The sequence below is a fragment of the Lathyrus oleraceus genome, chromosome 2 (genome assembly GCF_024323335.1).
Source record: "Lathyrus oleraceus cultivar Zhongwan6 chromosome 2, CAAS_Psat_ZW6_1.0, whole genome shotgun sequence".
NCBI classification, from domain to species: Eukaryota; Viridiplantae; Streptophyta; class Magnoliopsida; order Fabales; family Fabaceae; genus Lathyrus; species Lathyrus oleraceus.
In genome coordinates this window covers 482,577,908-482,590,968 of record NC_066580.1, presented here as the reverse complement: position 1 = coordinate 482,590,968, position 13,061 = coordinate 482,577,908, and positions in this window count along the sequence as shown.

The following is a 13,061-nucleotide window of genomic DNA, read 5'->3' as shown; positions in this document are numbered from 1 at the left end:
AAGAAAGGAACTTTCTATTCTATCTTTCCAATAGTCAAATTTCTCACCATCAAAGATTGGTGGTTTTTAATTTTAGTGATCTCTTTCATTATTATTAACAACGTTAGCAGTGTTAGCAATGACCATTGTTTCTTACACAAATTGGATAGATACTGAACACAATGAGGTGTTGATAAAACTTTTATCACAATCAGAACCAGAGCTCTGATGCCAATTGAAGGTGGGAAAAACACAAGAAAGGGGGTTTGAATTGGGTTTTACAAGCAAAAGCTTTTACCAAAACAAGAACACGTCATTAACAAGCTAATAACAAAGAGATAAAAACTTAACTATTTTTATCCTGGTTTGCTTGAAACTCAAAGCTACTCCAGTCCACCCGCCAAAGTGATTTTGCCTTATACACAAGGACTTAATCAACTATAATCAACAAATTACAATAATCACAAAGAATAACCTTCTTTGTCTTCTCAAGGATCCAACTATACCCTAGTCTCCTTAAGGACTCACAAAGAACAACCTTCTTTGTTTTCTCAAGGATAAACTCCTCAAGGAATCAAACAAATTGTTTGAATACTATATTTTGGGTGTTACAAGATGCTTCTATACAAGTAGATTTTACATAAATGAATAACAAATACTTAAAGAAAAATTGTGTACAAAAGATTGATAGCTTTTCACAAAGAAAATAGACTTGTCAAAATATGTGTCATTGGCTTCAAGTTCATTGGCTTCTGATGAAAGTTGATGAAGCATGAAATTAAGAAACATAAATCTAGATTCAGATACTTTAGAATCTTGTTCAGAACCTTGACAACGTCAGTAGTTTGGCTTGAGATCTTCAGTATCTTCAGAATCTTCAGAGTCTTCAAAATCTTTATTCAGAACCTTGATAACTTCAATCTTCTGGCTTGAGATCTTTAGAATCTTCAACAACATAACACAACTTCAGAAGCTTGCCATTATTCATAAGTTTGGTGATCAAAGTCACATCCAGAAAGATGAACTGAGAGAATATTGTAGTAGCAACATATTGTCTCCTCAGAAGCTTCTCAAGAGTGAATCAGCACAGAAGCAGAAAAAACATTGCAGCAACAATATTGAACATCTTTCAGAACTTCTAATAGCTGGCGCTGAAGCAGATTTGGAACATATTATTTAAAAACTGATGACTTGCACATCATATATTCAGAATCAGAATTGGCTGTTAAATCTACACAATAACAAACCATCAGGGTACCAAAATTGTTCTCACACAAATACAATACTTTTATCATCAAAACTCAAGGTATAGATGCAGAACCAAATCTTGTTCTAACAGTTTATGCTAGGTAGGTTCCTACAAAATTATTTTTATTCGATCCGAAAATTGAAAGAATCGCATGCAGAAACCATAGTAAGAACATGAAAAAGAAAACAAAGATCCAAAATTATAGATCTAAAAGAATCTTCTATCTCAAAATAAAGAACCATGATTGAAGTCAACAACAATAATGGAAATGACAATAGTGGCATGCCATGTCACAAGTCCTAGACGTCTAGCTCATCTTGCTAGAATGCAAAGGAATTTTCAACAAAGTGAAATGAAAACAAGCTTATTACAAATTCCTTATGTTTATCCTTTTGCAGGTTTAAATCATGAGGACATGTACTTGCACCTCACAAAATTCTACAAAATTGCTGGTACCCTAGGAGTTTTAGAAAATGAGGAAGAAATAGTATTCCTAAGATTGTTTCCACACTCTCTGATTGGAAAAGTGAATGAGTGGTATTTAAATCAACCAACATCGATGATGAAAAATTGAAACTTGTTGGAGGAAAAGTTCTTGAAAAATTCTTTTCTCAAAAAAATTAATGGAAGCCAAGACAACCATTGCAATGTTTTCCCAACGCGCAATAGAAACTCTCCATGAAGCGTGGGAAAAGTACAAGTCCATGCTGAGACGATGTCCAAACCATAGTTTTGAGGAACTAACACAAATACACATCTTCAGAAATGGACCCCAACAACAACCAAAGTTCTTGCTAGATTCTACTGATGAGGGTTCTCTCATATCCAAAAGCGTGGAATATGAAACAACAATCAGTGGGAGAATGAAGCTCAGTGATCATCAATGACAATACAACAAAAACTCTTCCTAGATAAATAATGGTATCATATAACGAAACACTATTTTAATATTCTTTCTCACAACAAGTTGTTGACCCAGTTGGTGAATGAACTGAATAAACAACTACCAAAGCTTCCACAAAAACTGAAAGGGATGCGAGAAGAACCTCAACAAAGGCAGATTGCATTTTACGAACTCCGTCACAAAGACCATTCAACTAGATTTTTCCCCCGACCGATAAAGAAGTAAACTATCTTGGCAACCAAAGTCTTGGCAATATCCAAACAACAATTTCCCATGGAATAACAATTATAATCAAGGATGCAGATTCGAGGTTGGTTCATCCAACATACAAGCTTTTCAGCATTACTCACAAGCACCTCCACAACAAGATAAAACAACAAAGTTGGAGGATACACTCAATCAATTCATGCAGGTGCCAGTGGCTAGACACAAAATTATCGAAACCTCCATTAAAAACCTTTAAATACAGGTGAGCCAATTATCCATGTAGCCATCTGATCTCCCAAATAACATATTCAATGCAAATACAAAGAACAACCCAAAGGATCATTGTAGTGATGTTCTTGTGGATGAAAAGATTGTTGCTAAATCCAGAGTATAAAAAGTAGAAGGATCAAAAGAAGGATAAATCCAGGACAAAACCTACAAAGTTAATTAGAAAAACCTAACAAAGAAGGAAGCTGACCATATTGTAGTGATACTATTTGTTTCCATAGGTAATATGAGGTTGGACATACACCTATTGATTTAGACGCAAGAGTGGATATAATACCATTATCAATGGTAGAAAGGATTGTATATATGAAAATAGAGCCATCTGCATCATCATTGCAAATGGAAGAAAAAACATGCAGGACACCAGTGGGAACAATCAAAGATGTATTGATACAAATTGACAAGTTCTCATTTCCCATGGAATTCGTGATACTGGACATCGAAGCATACCCAAAGATGTAACATCCCAACTTAATTAGCCTTTTATTTAATTATTTAATTATTTAATTGATTTAATTGAGTGGTTTATTTAAATAATCATTTGTGTGATTTTTGGTGGTTGGGTTAGTGAGTAGTATTTTTGGAGAATTATGCTTAATTATTTAGTTTTAGTGAGACTTAATCAATTAGATAATTAGAAATTAATAATATATGAGGAGTTGGGCCAATTATGTAATTTGAGGGAAGCAAGTGATGAGTGGAGAGAATTGGAGTTTTAGTTGAGCAAAAATAATAATTATGATAAATTAATTAGAATATTATATATTCTAAAAATTACAGAAATAGGGTTATGTGAGCCTTTTTGTTACTACGTGAATAGAGAGAAAGAGCATTGGAAGGGAGAGTTAGAGCTTGAGAGAAGGAATCCATATGAGCTTTCTTTTTTTGAAATTACAAGGTAGAGGGAGATTACTCAATTAAGAGTGCCTAAATCATGAAAGGGTAAAGAGGTTTCCCTTAACCTCCAAAAGAGTTTTTATTTTTCTCTATTACTTGAAGATAAATATGATAGATGAATGTTCATGGTTCTGTTTAGCCATGAATTGATGTGTTAAATTGAGGTTGTTGTTGTGTTGTTTGGTGTTCATGAATCAATTGATCAAATGATGAGCTGTATTGAAATCAGGGATTTTAGGGTATAATTATAACTGATTAATTCATAACAAAAATGATGAACAACGGTAATTCTGGGGATAATTGATGTGTTGGTCATGTTAGATTGTGATTTTGTGGTGTTTTGAATGATATAGTTAGGACTGGTTTGAGGCATGAGAGGTAAATGATGAGGAAGATGAGTGTTGCTGCGAAAATTGATTTATTTGGAAATTGTATGAAGTCAATCGATTGGAATTTTTTTTCTGCATTCCTTTTTATTTTTGCATGCCTTTTTATTTGGAAATTTTCACTATGTCAATAAATTAACACAAGATGTCAATCGATTGCATGCATATATATTTGGAAAAAATTAAATGACAATCGATTGTTTTAGTGAATTAATTGATTGCATGAAGTTGAAGCGAGTTTTTGAGAAGGTGGTGAGCAAAGTGAATTAATGTAAATCGATTGACATCCTATGTCAATCGATTGATGTTGAATAACTTTTGAATTTTTTTCTAATTTTAACCATGTTTATTCATCGATAATTTTTGCCGAAACTTTATTTCCTTGAGTCCAAATAGAGCGCCATTTGAAGCATTAGAGAGCTAACACGCAGAGCTACCTCATGGTAGTGCATTAGGAGATAATTATTGTATGAATGTATGTTCAGTGTATGAATATATATTGTGTATTTTATATAATTGTGTGAATTATTATACATGTTTGTCAATGATTGACGAGGCGAGTTGTTCAGAGTGAGAACTACATGTATTGTGTTGAGTGCATGATGAATTACAGTCAGAGTATGGCTATAGTATTTGCTATGTTGTTGTGAGATCGTTTAAAGTCAGAGTGGGATTGTATTCGTTTTTGTGTTGTTGTCATTGCATTAAGATATGCCATGCACCATATGTTGTCATTGTTGTGAAAGATGCATGTTTGCTAGTTCAGAATTAGGACTAAGGACTTATCCCAAGATCAGAGTGGGGGCTTGGAGCTCAGAGTGGGGGCTCGGGGTTCACAGCAACTAGAACCCGGTTCTTATGAAGAACCAATTATTGAGTTGGTACCACATGCATATAGAGTCGAGTTGTGAGTCCGATTTAGAATGGGGACCGTGACGAGTACGAGTTGAGTCCGTTGTTGCATTGCATTATATAATGATTATGAAAATCAGATGCTTACATATTTGTATGATTGTGAGAGTTTGATTGTGATGTGGGTGAGTTGTGAATACATGATATCTGAGGTGCATATCTGATACGTGTATGACTCTGTAGTGTATGAATCTATCTTGATTGTTTTGTGAATTCTTTATTACTTGAGTGTATTCTCACCCCCTTTTCATGTTGTTGAGTTTGTGCTCCTCAGGAGTACATATAATCAAGTGTCTGAGTAGGAGCTAGAGATTTGAAGGCGGTGTTGTGCCTCTTTAGTTGCTTGTCGTTCAAATCTATAGTGGAGTCGATCTGATACATAACACGATGGGAACATGTTATTGTTTATTTGCTTATGTTGCATATCTTTCTCTTTGATTTTATTTTATGATGAACCACTTTTCAAACTAATATTGTTGTTGAGGCTTTTACGCTTAGTGTTTTATAATTCCGCTGCTTATCAAATGGTTTAAATTTTTAAATTATGTGGTTCAATTATGAGTTGGTTGTATGTTAAGTAACATTCTACTTGAAAGATCTATGTTTTATTTAACTATTTGTTGAGTCGGGAAGTAGAGTGTTACATAGTGGTATTAAAGCAGGTTGGTCCGTCCGACCAGTTTTGTCATGATGATGCATGTTTCTTCTAATAGTCGTTTGTTGTTGTGTAGTATAATGTCTGGAAGAAAGGATCGCGCAATTGTTGATGCATTGGAGGCAATGGATCAGGCGCTGCAAGGTCAGTAGAATCAAGATGGAGATAAGTTTTGGGGATTGGGAAAATTTTAGAGAAATAAACCACCGACTTTCAAGGGCAGACATGATCCAAAGGGTGCACAAGCATGACTCATAGAGATTGAAAATATTTTTTGAGTGATGGCTTATAATGAAATTCAGAAGGAGGTTGAAATCTGGTGGGATAATACGCTCTAGAGACTAGAAGTTGTAGGTACTGAGATTACTTGGGTTGTGTTCATAGTGCATTTTCTAGAGAAGTACTTTCATGAAGACATACGCAGTAAGAAGGAGATTTAGTTCCTTGAGAGGAAATAAAGACATTTGACAGTTGTAGAGTAAGCTACTAAGTTTGAAGAGATGGTGAAGTTTTGTCCATGTTATAATAGTGAGGTTGCTAAAGGGTCGAAGTGTATCAAGTTCGAGAGAGGCTTGAGACTCGAGATTAAGCAAGGTATTGGTTATCAGGAGATTCATCGGTTTTCTATGCTAGTAACTAAGTGCATAATATATGATGAGAATAGCATAACCCAATCTGCTCACTATAAGAGTTTTAGTGGGAAGACATGGAAGGATCATAGTGGAAGAAAACCGTATAGTGCTCCAGCTGACAAAGGGAAGCAGAAGGTTGATCAAAAAGCTACTGGCGAGAAAGAGCGAAATGGGGGAGAGACTCATACTTTTGTGAGATGTTTCAAATGTAGTGAGTTTGGACATCACATTCCTGAGTGCAAGAGCATAACCGTGAACAACTTCATGTGTGGAAAGCCAGATCACCGAGCAGAAACTGTAGGAATAATAATCTGACTTACTTCAATTATGGAGAGAGGGGTCATATTAGTACTCAATGTGAAAAACCTAAAAAGGCTCAATCTAGAGGAGACATTTTTTCTTTGAGTGGAGCAGAAACTACTGCATTTGATAACTTGATTAGAGGTATGTGCTTTATCAATAATATTCCTTTGATTCTTGTTATTGATACAGGTGCTACACATTCGTTTATATATGGTAAGTGTGTGTCAAGGTTGGAGTTAGAAGTGTCTACTATGAATGGTAGCATGATCATTGATACCTTAGCTAATGGTTCAGTGACTACTTTGTTGGTGTGTTAGAATCGTACTTTGAAAATTTATGGTAGATATTTTGGAATTGACTTAGTTTGCTTGCATCTAAGTTAACTTGATGTTATTCCAGGAGTGAATTCATTGGAGTTCAACCATGTGCATATTAATTTTTTTGATAAATCAGTGAAGTTTCTTGAATCCTTAGAGAATACGGAGTCGAGTTTCATGATCGCGAGACTGGTAGAGATGTCCTTAAGTGAGAATGCTCAAGTGTTCATGGTGTTCGCGTCCTTGAGTGAAGGAAGCGAGAGAATGATTACGGATCTACCTGTTGTGTGTAATTTTCCTAAGTTGCTCCCATATGATATTAGAGATTTGCCACTAGAGTGTGAGGTGGAATTTTCTATAATCTTAGTACCTAGTACTAGCCCCATGTTGATGGATCCTTATAAGATGTATGCTTCAAAGCTGAATGAATTGAATAAACAATTAGAGGATCTGTTTGAGAAGAAGTTTGTTCGACCGAGTGTTTCTCCGTGGGGAGCACCGATATTATTAGTTAAGAAGAAAGATAGTAGCATGAGGTTTTGTGTTGATTATCAACAAATGAACAAGGTTACTATCAAGAATAAGTATCCACCTCCAAGGATTGATGATCTGATGGATCAGTTGGTTGATGCTTATGTGTTTAGAAAGATTGATTTGCGTTCAGGTTATCATCAGATTTGTGTGAAGTCAGACGATATTCCGAAAATTGTGTTTAGAATGAGATATGGTCACTATGAGTATGCAAAAATGTTGTTCGGTGTGTTTAATGAGCCTGTTGTGCTCATGTAGTACATGAATAGAATATTCCATATGTATTAAGATTAATTTGTGGTGGTGTTCATCGATGATATTTTGATATGTTCAAAGTCTGATGAAGAGCATGTGAAGCATATGAGAATTGTATTGAAAGCTTTAAAAGAGAATAAGTTGTATGAGAAGTTGTCTAAGTGTGAGTTCTGGTTGTAGGAAGTGAGCTTCCTTGGTCACGTAATATATAGTGGTGGTATCAAAGTGGATCCATCAAAAATAGATGCAGTGTTGTAGTGGGAGACTCTGAAGTCTGCTACTAAGATCAAAATTGCTCTTGGTTTTGCTGGTTATTACAGGAGGTTTATCAAAGGCTTTTCAAAGTTAGAATTTCCTTTGACTTAGTTAACTTGAAAAGGTTAAGCTTATGTATGGAGGGTTTAGTACGAAGAGAGTTTTCAAGAACTCAAGAAGAAGTTGACGTCTGCTCCAATTTTGACTTTGCCAAGTCCAAGTGAATCCTTTGTTGTGTATTGTGATGCTCCGAAGATGGGTCTAGGTGGTGTGATGATGCTGAATGGTCAGGTTGTGGCTTAGGCTTCTAGGCAGTTGAAAGTTCATGAGAGGAATTATCCTACACATGATCTAGAGTTAGCAACCGTGGTGTTCGTGTTTGAAAATTTGGAGACATTATCAGTTTGGTTCCATATTTGAGGTGTTCAGTGACCACAAGAGTTTGAAGTATCTATTTGATCAAAAAAAGATAAATATGAGAAAAAGGAGATGACTCGAATTTTTGAAGGATTATGGTTTTGGTTTGAGTTACCATCTCGGTAAAGCCAATGTCGTAGATGATGCTTTGAGCAGAAAGTTATTGCATATGTCAACGCTCATTGTTTGAGAACTGGAATTCATTGAGCAATTAAGAGACATGAGTTTGGTATGTGAGAAGACTCCTAAAAATGTAAAGTTGGGTATGTTAAATTTGACTAGTGGTATCCTTGAAGAGATATGAGAAGGTCAGAAAGTTGATTTGGGATTGGTTGAATGACTTGTATTAATCAATCAAGGTAAAGGAGATGATTCATGATCAATGAGAATCGTATGATGAGATTTAGAGACACAGTTTATGTACCTGATGTGCAAGAACATAAGAAAAGAATTCTTGAGGAAGGATATAGAAGTGGTCTGAGTATTCATCTAGGTGCTACTAAAATGTATCAAGACTTGAAGAAAATGTTTTGATGGCCAGGAATGAAAAGGGAAGTAACTGAGTTCATGAATGCGTGTTTGACTTGTTAAAATTTGAAGATTGAACATTAAAAGCCGTAAGAACTGATGCAACCGTTGAGTATTCGTAAGTGGAAGTGGCACAATATTTCCATGGATTTTGTGACACGTTTTCCAAGGAAAACGAAGGAATTTGGCTCCATCTAGTTTATTATTCATAAAGTGATTAAATTGGCTCATTTCGTTCCGATTAAGATCAGTTATCCTTTGCTGAAGTTTTTTTTAGTGATATATTAAGAAAGTTATTAGCTTGCATGGTATTCCTTAGAGTATTGTATCAGATAGAGATCTAAGGTTCACATCGAGATTTTGGCAAAGTTTACAGGAAGTGATGGGTACTGAGCTGAAGCTAAGTTCTACTTATCATCTGCAGACAAATGGTCAGTTAGAAAGAACTATTCAGTCTTTGGAGGATTTGATGAGAGCTTGCGTTTTAGATCAGGGAGGTAAATGGGACAGTTACTTACCCTTAGTTGAGTTCACATACAGCAATAGTTTCTATTCAAGTATTGGAATGACACCGTTCAATGTGTTGTATAGTAGAAGGTGTATGACACCTTTGTGTTGGTATAATTCTGGTGAGAGTGTTGCCTTGGACCTGAGATAGTGCAACAAACTACTGAGACGATTAGATGATCTAAGAGAAGATGAAAGCTTCACAGAGTCGTCAAAAGAGTATCATGAAAAAGGAGGAAGACACTCTTCCAAGAGGGAGATCATATGTTCTTGAGATTTACTCCGGTAACTGGTGTTGGCCATGCATTAAAGTCTAAGAAACTTACACCACGATTCATTGGCCCATTTCAGATTCGTCATAGGGTAGGAGAGGTGTCATGGCGAGTGGCGTTACCGCCATATATTTCAACTCTTCATGATGTGTTTCATGTGTCTCAACTGAGGAAGTACATTCTGAATCCGTCTCATGTGATGCAATTAGATGATGTGCAGGTCAGAGAGAACTTGACAGTTGAGACTTTGCCGTTGAGGATTGAGGATCGTGAAGTGAAGCACTTGTGAGGCAAGGATATCGCTTAAGTGAAGGTTGTTTGGGGAGATCCTGCTGGTGGCAGTATGACGTGAGAGCTCGAGAGTAGGATGAAAGAGTCTTATCCAGAGCTTTTCCCGTCAAGTAATTTTTTTGGGTGAAAATTCTTTTAAGTGGGGGAGAGTTGTAACACCCAAACTTAATTAGCCTTTTATTTAATTATTTAGATATTTAATTATTTATTTTATTTAATTGAGTGATTTATTTAAATAATTATTTATGTGATTTTGGATGGTTGGGTCGATGATTAGTATTTCTGGAGAATCATGCTTAATTATTCAATTTTAGTGAGACTTAATCAATTAAATAATTAGAAATTAGTAATATATAAGGAGTTGGACTAATTATGTAATTTGAAGGAAGTAAGTGGTGAGTGGAGAAAAATGGATTTTTAGTTGGACAAAAATAATAATTATAATAAATTAATTAGAATATTATATATTCCAAAAATTAGAGAAATAGCGTCGTGGGAGCCTTTTTGTCAGTACATGAAATAGAGAGCACAAACATTGGAAGAGAGAGAGTTAGGGCTTGAGAGAAGGAATCCATAGAAGCTTGCTTTTGCTGTTTTTGTTGGAATTATAAGGTAATGGGAAGATTATTTAATTAAGGGTGCCGAAAATCATGTAAGGTTAGATAAGTTTCCCTTAACCTCCAGTAGGGTTTTGCTTTTTTTTCTTCTATTGTTTGATGATGAGTATGATAGATGAATGTTAATAATTTTGTTTTTCCATGAATTGATGTGATAAATTGTGGTTGTTGCTGTGTTATTTTGTGTTCATGAATTAATTGATCAAATGATGAATTGTGTTGAAATTGGGGATTTTATGGTATAAGTATAACTCCTTAATTCATGACAAAAACAATAAACCACTGTTATTCTAGGGATAATTGATGTGTTGGTCATGTTAGAATGCGATTTTGTGGTGTTTTGAATGATATAGTGAGGACTGGTTTGAGGTATGATAGGTAGATGATGAGTAAGATGAGCATTGCTGAGAAAACTAATTTTTCTGGAAATTGTATGATGTCAATCGATTGCATGCCTTTTTATTTGGAAATTTTAACTATGTCAATCGATTGACACAGGATGTCAATCGACTGCATGCGTATATGTTTGGGAAAAAATTAAATGACAGTCGATTGTTTTAGTGAATTAATCGATTGCATGAAGTTTTGAAGCGAGTTTTTGAGAAGGAAGTGAACAAAGTGATTTAATGTCAATCGATTGACATCCTATATCAATCGATTTTTGCTAAATAATTTTTGAAATTTCTTCAAAGTTTAACCATGTTTATTCACCAATGATTTTTGCCATAATTTTTTTTTCGTGAGTCCAAACAGAGTGTCGATTGAAGCGTTAGAGAGCTAATATGCAGAGCTACCTCATGGTAGTACATTATGAGATAATTATTGTATGAATGTATGTTTAATGTATGAATATATATTGTGAATTGTATATAATTGTGTGAGTTATTATACATGTTTGTCGATGATTGATGAGGCGAGTGGTCCCGAGTGAGAACTATCCATATTATGTTGAGTACATGATGAATTATAAATAGAGTGGGGTGTATTTTTTCCTATGTTATTGTGAGATCGTTTACAGTCAGAGTGGGACTGTATTCATTTTTGTGTTGTTTTCATTGTATTGAGATATGTCATGCACCATATGTTGTAATTATTTTGAAAGAGACATGTTTGCGAGTTCAGAGTAGGGACTAGTGACTTGACCCAAGCTCAGAGTGAGGGCTCGGGGTTTGCAGAGATTGGAACCCGGTTCGTATGAATAACCAATTGTTGAGCCGGTACCACATGCATATAGAGTCAAGTTGAGTCCGGTTCAGAGTGGGGACCGTGAAGAGCATGAGTTGAGACAGATGTTACATTGCATTATATAATGATTATGTAAATGAGATGCTTATATATTGATGAGTACTCATATATGATTGTGAGAGTTTGACTGTGATATGGGTGAGTTGTGAATACATGATATTTGAGGTGCATATATGATACGTGTATGAGTCTGTAATGTATGAATATATCCTGATTGTGTTTGTGTACCATTTATTACTTGAATGTACTTTCACCCCCTTTTGTGTTGTTGCGTATGTGCTCCTTTGCGGTACATATAATTCGGTATCTGAGTAGGAGCTTGAGATTTAAGGATAATGTTGTGCCTCTTTAGTTGATTGTCATTCTAATCTATAGTGGAGTTTCTCTAATACGTAACTCGAGGGGAACATTTTGTTCTTTATTTATGTATGTTGCATATATTTCTTTTTGAATTTATTTTATGATGAACCACTTTTCAAACTAATATTTTTTTTGAGGCTTTTATGCCGAGTGTTTTATAATTCTGCTGCTTATCAAATGGTTTAAATTTTTAAATTATGTGGTTCAATTATGAGTTGGTTGTATGTTGAGTAACATTATACTTGAAAGATCTATGTTTTATTTAAATATTTGTCAAGTCGGAAAGACGTCTCTCATCTTCGAAAGACCATATTGTGATATCCTAGGAAGTCTTGGATCCAGGACCATGGTGGCTATAAAATACCTCAATATGGTGATAAAGAAGATGCTAACTTACACATAAAAATACACTCATGCAGAGCTTCTCTCCCACGTGAGCTAGCTTTCAACCTCACAATAACCTTAAAGCATATGACAACAATTAATCACTAGGGGTTTTCATGAATTTGTACTTTTAGCAAGTAAAATTTCCGCCCAATAAAACTAATATGGTCCCAATTTAACCACACTTCTAAAATTCACTGTCGGAAGAAGGCCATGGATGTTAAGATTACAACTCATGAAGTAAATAAAACTTGGACTGTTGTGGATCTCCATTGCATAAATGTTCCAATAGGTTGAAAATGGATATATGAAATCAAGTATCATGATAATGGTACAATATAGAGGTACATTCCCTAACTTGTTTCCAAAGGATACACCCAAATGGAATATGTAGACTACTTTGACACTTTTCCTCAGTAGCCAAAATGAGTATTGTGCATGTTCTATTTGATGTTGTTTATGTTAAGGGTTGACATTTAGAGCACCTAAATGTCAACAATGAATTTTTTTATGGTGACTTAAATTAGGATATTTACATGTATCTTCCTCCTAGTTATAACACCTATTCATCCTCCAAAGTATGTATATTGAACATGTCCTTATATGGGTTGAAGCAATATAATAGTCAACGCTATTCCAAAGTTTCTTCTGTTTTTATTTCTTTGGGCTA